Source organism: Sinocyclocheilus rhinocerous, unplaced genomic scaffold (assembly GCF_001515625.1).
Source record: "Sinocyclocheilus rhinocerous isolate Xijiao unplaced genomic scaffold, SAMN03320098_v1.1 scaffold1097, whole genome shotgun sequence".
In the NCBI taxonomy this organism is placed as follows: domain Eukaryota; kingdom Metazoa; phylum Chordata; class Actinopteri; order Cypriniformes; family Cyprinidae; genus Sinocyclocheilus; species Sinocyclocheilus rhinocerous.
Window position 1 is genome coordinate 100,126 of NW_015630974.1, and position 7,053 is coordinate 107,178.

The window sequence follows — 7,053 nt, forward strand, 5'->3', positions numbered from 1 at the left end:
GTTTTGAATATGGATATTTTTCTTACAAAAACGCATCGATTCGCTACAGAAGGCCTTTGTTCACCCCCCGGAGCCGTGTGAGACACTTTTTTATGGATGGGCGCTTTTTATTTAACTTCTTTTGGACTGAAGCATTGCAACACCCGCTGACTGCAATGATAGAGCTTGGAATAGCCAGGACAATTTTTTATATAACTCCGACTGGATTCGTCTGAAAGAAGAAAGTCATATACACCTAGGATGGCTCTGGGGTGAGTAAAACACAGCCTAATTTAAATTTTGGGGTGAACTAACCCTTTAAAAGGATAGTTCACCCAAAAATGAAAATTCTGTCATTAATTACTCACCCTCGTGTCGTTCCAAACCCGTAAGACCTTCATTCATCTTCAGAACACAAATTAAGATATTTTTGATGAAATCCCAGAGCTTTCTGACCCTCCCATAGACAGCAATACAACTGAAACATTCAAGGCCCAGAAAGGCAGTAAGGACATCGTTAAAATAGTCCATGTGACAGTAGTAATGTTATTTGGCATCTGCCGCCATTCACGAGAGTACCATGATGTATGCGTGTGATCCTGCTGATGTAGAACACGCATGTGCTGCGCCTTGTTTACAAGCAGAGGAATGCACACGCATACGTCATGTTACACTCTTGAAAGGTGGCGGACGCTGACAAGGAAGAGAAGAATTGTTGAATAAAGTCGTCATTTTTGTTTTCTTTGCGCAAAAAAAGTACTCATAACTTCATAACATTACAGTTGAAGCACTGCTGTCACATGGACTATTTTAACGATGTCCTTACTACCTTTCTGGGAATGTTTCAGTTGTATTGCTGTCTATGGAGGGTCAGAAAGCTCTCAGATTTCATCAAAAATATCTTAATTTGTGTTCTGAAGATGAATGAAGGTCTTACGGGTTTGGAACGACACGAGGGTGAGTAATTAATGACAGAATTTTCATTTTTGGGTGAACTAACCCTTTAAGTGCATTTGACAATTTCAGATTAAAACAAAATCATGCAACTTAGAAATACTGCATATGAAAACATTCAAAAGTATATACTGTAAATAGCAACTCTTAATTGCGATGGAATCTTTTTTTAAATCACCATGTTCCTGTCAACCCCAGGAAGAAGAAATGAAATATGCAGAAAAAAAAACACACACACACACAATAGCCATTAGTCATTGCTAACCTCTCTGGATGCTGGTCTATATCCAAATCCAGACGGCAGGTTTTTATCTTCTTCACAGCCTTTAGCTCCTGGACTGAAATGAAGCTCCACATGGAACCGGTCCTCTGACGAAGGATCCTACAAATCCAAACCCCTCATCAACACGCTATTATCAGGGTCACACGTCTGTCTTCATACGTGTCTCAATATACAGTATATTTGATCAAATATGAAGTTAACTTTCTTTTTCCACAATTAATTGTTAGAGTCTCTTGTATAGATTAACCAGTTGTTGAGTGGCTTCCAACGAATTAGATTTCTTCTAATACATAAAATAAAGTACTTCTAAGGCAAAATAGTTTATTGAAGATGGTAGTGTAGAAAGACCCTCTGTGTGACAAGAATGCATGCCTCAAGACAAATGTGACCCTGGACCACAAAACCAGTCATAAGGGTCCATTTTTCGAAATTGAGATTTATATATCTGAAAGCTGAATAAATAAGCTTTCCATTGATGTATGGTTTGTTAGGATAGGACAATATTTGGCTGAGATACAACTATATGAAAATCTGGAATCTGAGGGTGCAAAAAAATCTAAATATTGAGAAAATCTTAGAAGTTCTTAGCAATGCATATTACTAATCAAAAATGAAGTTTTTATAATTTTGACCCATACAATGTATTTTTGGCTATTGGGCTATATATATACAAATATACCCCAGCGACTTAAGACTGCTTTTGTGCACAAATGTGCTTTATTTCCATTTTGTTTATTTTCTTGAAATTGTGTAAATAATTAAGCTATACTTATTAAGCTATAATTAAGTTTTAGGTACACTTTCATAAATATACTAAGACTATGTGTCTTAGTATATTTATTTATGAAAGTTTACCTAAAACTTCCTTAGAAATACTTTCTAAAATTACAACACAAGCACATTCATTTTAAAAGTTAACTTAAGTTTTGCGAGCTCGAAATATGATCTTGCATGTGCAGAATTACAGCAGCAAAACCATTTCATACATTTCTTGGATATCAAGACAAAAGTCGTTTCTAAGCATTTCACCCCTGATTTGTGTTATGTAAAAGCACTGTATGTGTGCCGACATGCTGGCACCTTGTTTGGGTCTTCATAGAGCATGATGACTATCTGTGTCATGTAGTTCAGCTCGCTGACTATTTTGAGGTAGTCCATGGCTCTCTTCCACTGCTCATCTCTGGCCTCCTGAGGATACAGCCAAACAAATTCCTTCAAGTAGAACTCAGAACAGCAAAACAACAGCCAGGATATTTCAATGCACTTTAAAGCTTTAAAAGATGATATTAATCAGGGCATACATCACAGAGGGCTCCATAGCGCAAGACAGACAGCAGCGAGTGAACGTGACTCTCACTGGTGAAGTAAAGTCTGGTTCGCACATGGCGTTCTGGAGACATGACTCCTCTGGAATATCTGCGGACAGAACAATCAACCCAGAAAGCCTTTTGATTTCACCCAAAACCTGACATATTTACAATGAAATATTAATGCATTTAAGGGGTCATCATGACCCTAAATTTTTATTTTTTTTATCTCTCTGGGGTCAACTTACGATACAATATTAGGCACCAAAAACAGAAATCATTTGGTAATATCTGACCATTTTCCACCCTGTCCTTAACCATATGAATGAAAGGCTTGGTTTTGGTGCTCTTTCTTTTTTAAAGGGGTCATATGATGCGATTTCAAGTTTTCCTTTCTCTTTGGAGTGTTACAAGCTCTTGGTGCATAAAGAAGATCTGTAAAGTTGCAAAGACTAAAGTCTCAAATCCAAAGAGATATTCTTTATAAAAGTGAAGAGTCAACCACGCCTACCTAAAACGGCTCGTTCTAACACGCCCCCACATGTCTACCTCACTATGTGGAAATATTAGCATAAAGATGCACGCAAAGAAAGAAGGCGTGGTTTCAGGAACAGCAGCAGTGTTTATGACCCCTTTAAGATTTCAATGTAAACTGCCAAGACTGCTAACATCGACTACCATGAGGAGTGAAAAAGACGATGTCTTACACTGGATGCAGTTTATTAACAGTGTCATCGTCTTGCGTCCTCTGTAGGTCAGAGCGGATCTTGCGAATAAGAGGTGTACAGTAACCTTTGGCTATGTCCAGTTTCTCAGCTTGAGAAATACCATATTCCTGACAAGAGCAAATAAGGACAATTACCAAAACATATTTTATTAAGACAATCAACAAATTGTGACACATAAATTCATACAAGCTCTCATAATGAATTAATTAAAAACGGTCACCTGTGGGATGACGATGTCAGCCAGTGCTTTGGACAGCCGGTAAATTTCCATAGTGTTGTCCAGCTTTAATAAGCTGTTGTGCTGCACGTCATATTTGATGCAGTCATAGATATCAGGGATCTTGCTGATGTTGTATCGGCCGTTCTTCATCTTGAAATCCTTCTCGAGTTTAGACCACCGACGCAGCATCAGCTCTAGAGTCTCACTGTGATACAACTGGATATCTGTTTAAAAAAAAAAAGTGGCACTGAATTAGATGCCAACCCAGTCCTCTAAATATATATCAGCCAAACTGATGTTAGCATAAGACTAACATAACACAGAATAATGTATATTTGATTTAAATCTTCAGTAAATTGCAACAAAATAGCTGCACTTTAAGAGGGTCAGTAACATGTGAGGATGAAATGATTTGTCTTGAGAAATCTCTTAATTGTATTTATGTTGGATTCACACATTTAAAGAAAAATAAAGAAACGTTTTATGCAATAAAAAAGGTCAAATACCATAACCAAGATTTATTATTATAATTTATTTATGATTATAAATTAAAAAAGCTTTTCAACAAATATCATGAATTTTTTCAGCAGTCATCTGAACGCGTCCTTCATCAGAGGCGTATATCTTCAGGTCATGCCTGTATGTGCTGTGCAGACGGAGAAGGCCACAGCCGGGAAAGCCAGCGTAATCGCCTGAGACACGGGAGAAAGCAATAAAGAACACGGGGCAGACACGATAAAGACAATAATGAGCACAGTGAGAGTAAAGTACCTTGTCCTCCAGGGTACATACACCTGAAGGCCCGGCCAAGCTCTTCAGCCTGAACCCTGCCTGCTGGAGTCAGCTCTCCACCCCACTTCAAAACCAGCAAGAGCGACGGGTCGTCCCTCCGCACGTCTGGACAAAACACACACTTCCATATCAAATACATCAGCCTTGCATGCAACAACCATGAACAATTCATTAACCATCTAATATTTCACCTACAAAAAAAAGATAGAGCAAGAGCTTTACGCACACTTTAAGCTCTCCACATCACACTTTGCCATACCATTTCTTTGAACTTTTTCAAATCTGAGGGATGAATGATCAGAGCTAAAATATGAGAGGGGTGGGTTTCATGACCCTTTAAGTGAGTATGCTTTGCCAGGAAATTCTGCAATGTGGATCGATTTTAGAATCAACTGCACTAAAATAAGCCTCTTTTATACTATAAAATGTAACTGGTCTTACACTTAGATAAAACCATATAAACAGATGGAACGCCTAAAGAAACAGAATATAAATAAATCATTATCAGCCAAACGATGCATGCGAGACCATCCTTACCTTCCTCTTCACTAGATGTTTTAGGGCAGCCATGTGGCAGATATGTTAACTGAACCTTGCGATTAATGCCAGAGAAATGACCGTACCTGAACAAACAAAATGAGATATCAGAAATGAGACTGAAATACAGCTGTATAATTGAATGTAATGGGGCCAAGCATGACAGGTCAAAAGTGGCATTAAAATGCACTGGATATAGCATCTGCAGGGATTATTTTAGCAAGAGTGGTTGAAATAACACAAAAGCTGGTGCTGTCATCAAATCGACGCTGCATTTTCAAGGCAACGTGCCAATGACACAAAATGCCCAGTAAATACGTCGGCAAGATACAACCTCAGTCCTTGCTATTAAATTAATGATAAATTAAAAAACAAGTACCATTTTCTATAACTTTTTACTAGCATGGTATGAAGGTGATTTAAAGTTGATACTAAATTTGGTGAGCATCTGATGAAAGCTTTTTCAATAAAACTGAACGTGTTAGAGAGACAGTACTGCTGTCTTTATACTTTTCAGTAACCCTAAAGGCCATGCTGAAATGACATTTAACGAGATTCCTTATTTATCCACCCTTTTGTCATTTCAAACCAGTATGCATTTCATTCTCTTGTGGAATAGACTACAAACCAGAAGCAATGGCAGAAGAAGAAGAAGAATCCGAAAACTAACATGCTTAGACATGCCTGGCCCCTATTAATAAACTTACTGGACCCACTTACATTTCAAGAACTGTTTTCAGCTGTTCAAGCTTTGCTTTGCTCTCCTCAATTTCTGAATCGTTATTTTGGCCGAGTTCTAGCAACAGCTGCCTGGCAATGTCCAGCACCTCCTGTCCAATTCAAACAAACACAACAAACAACTGAGCAAATCAGCTAATATTCAAACGCAGTGTGATGATGAATAATATTTGTTATTCTAAAACAACATTTCTTTACTTGGAGTTGCTTTGGTTTTTTTAATTTCAGTTTTCCACTTTTGTAACCTTCACATTTTTCAAAAAGGTCAAAAAACCTGAAAGACACAACATGAGAAATTCAAAAGTGTTACATAGAACAGAGGACTTTAGCTGAGCAGAGTGTGTTCCAATAGAATTTCAGATTTTTTGGAACTAGTGAGAGTTTATGATGAATATAGTTCAATGAGAGTGTGGAGCTGAAATGTCTGTACCGCTGATGTCTAACTTCCATCTTCATCTTCTGTTTCGGGGTTCTGTCACCATGTCGAATCACAGCAATCACACACCTCAACTCCATCCTGAGAGTCATACGACAGCACTTAAAAAGATATTTACTTTGAGCTTATACAGAATCAATACATCAGTATTAATATATAATATTAATGTGTTAAAAAGGAACAGTTCCCTAAAAATGAAAATTCTGTCATCATTTACTCACTGTCATTCCCATGACTGACTTTTGACACAAAAAGCGATAATTTGATGAAAATCCATTCGGGTGAAATCAATACAATGGCAGCACACTGTGACTTTAACACTTAAAAGGGTTAGTAAAGGGTTAGTAAATTCATTTACTTATCCTCATGTTGTTCCAAACGCATAAGGCCTTTGTACCTCTTCAAAATCACAAATGAAGTCAACTTCACTGAAACCTGAGGGATTTCTGTCCCCTGTTGAAAGCCCATGACACCAACATTTGATGATTCAAAAAAATCATAAAAACATTGTAAACATCAAGTGCTTTAATCCAAGTCTCCTGAAATGACACGATGAGCAATTAAGGCTGTTATTCACATACAAACCCTGATCAACGCACATTGGAGCACATCAAATATGGCAAATGCAAGCTCAGACGTGCTTGTGTGAAGCGCAAGAACCTCAAGCAAGTACGACTGAGCTTCCTTTAGCATATTTGATGTGCTGCATGTGTTGATCAAGGTTTACATGTGAATGAAACCCGACATGCAATCTGTTCATCAAAGTGGACATGTCGACTGATTACATTTACAAACTTTTTGAATCGTCAAAGTTCCGGTGGAATGGACTTTCAACGGAGGGACAGAAATCTCTCAGGATTCATTACAAAGATCTTCATTTGTGTTTCAAAGATGAACAAAGGTCTTATGGGTTTGGAACGACATGAGGGTGAGTAATTGATGACAGAATTTTCATTTTTGGGGGAACTCTCCCTTAAATAAAGTACATAAGAGTGTCAGCAAACACATCCGCTAATAATTGACCCTGGACCACAAAACCAGTCATAAGGGTAAATTTTTTCGAAATTGAGATTTATACA

The 7,053-nt window shown here is 37.8% G+C and overlaps 1 pseudogene; it reads right to left on the reverse strand.

Annotated features, from left to right (window-relative positions):
* The window catches only part of LOC107740789 (inositol hexakisphosphate and diphosphoinositol-pentakisphosphate kinase 2-like), a 47,058-nt pseudogene that overhangs the window by 22,129 nt on the left and 17,876 nt on the right, over positions 1 to 7,053 (reverse strand).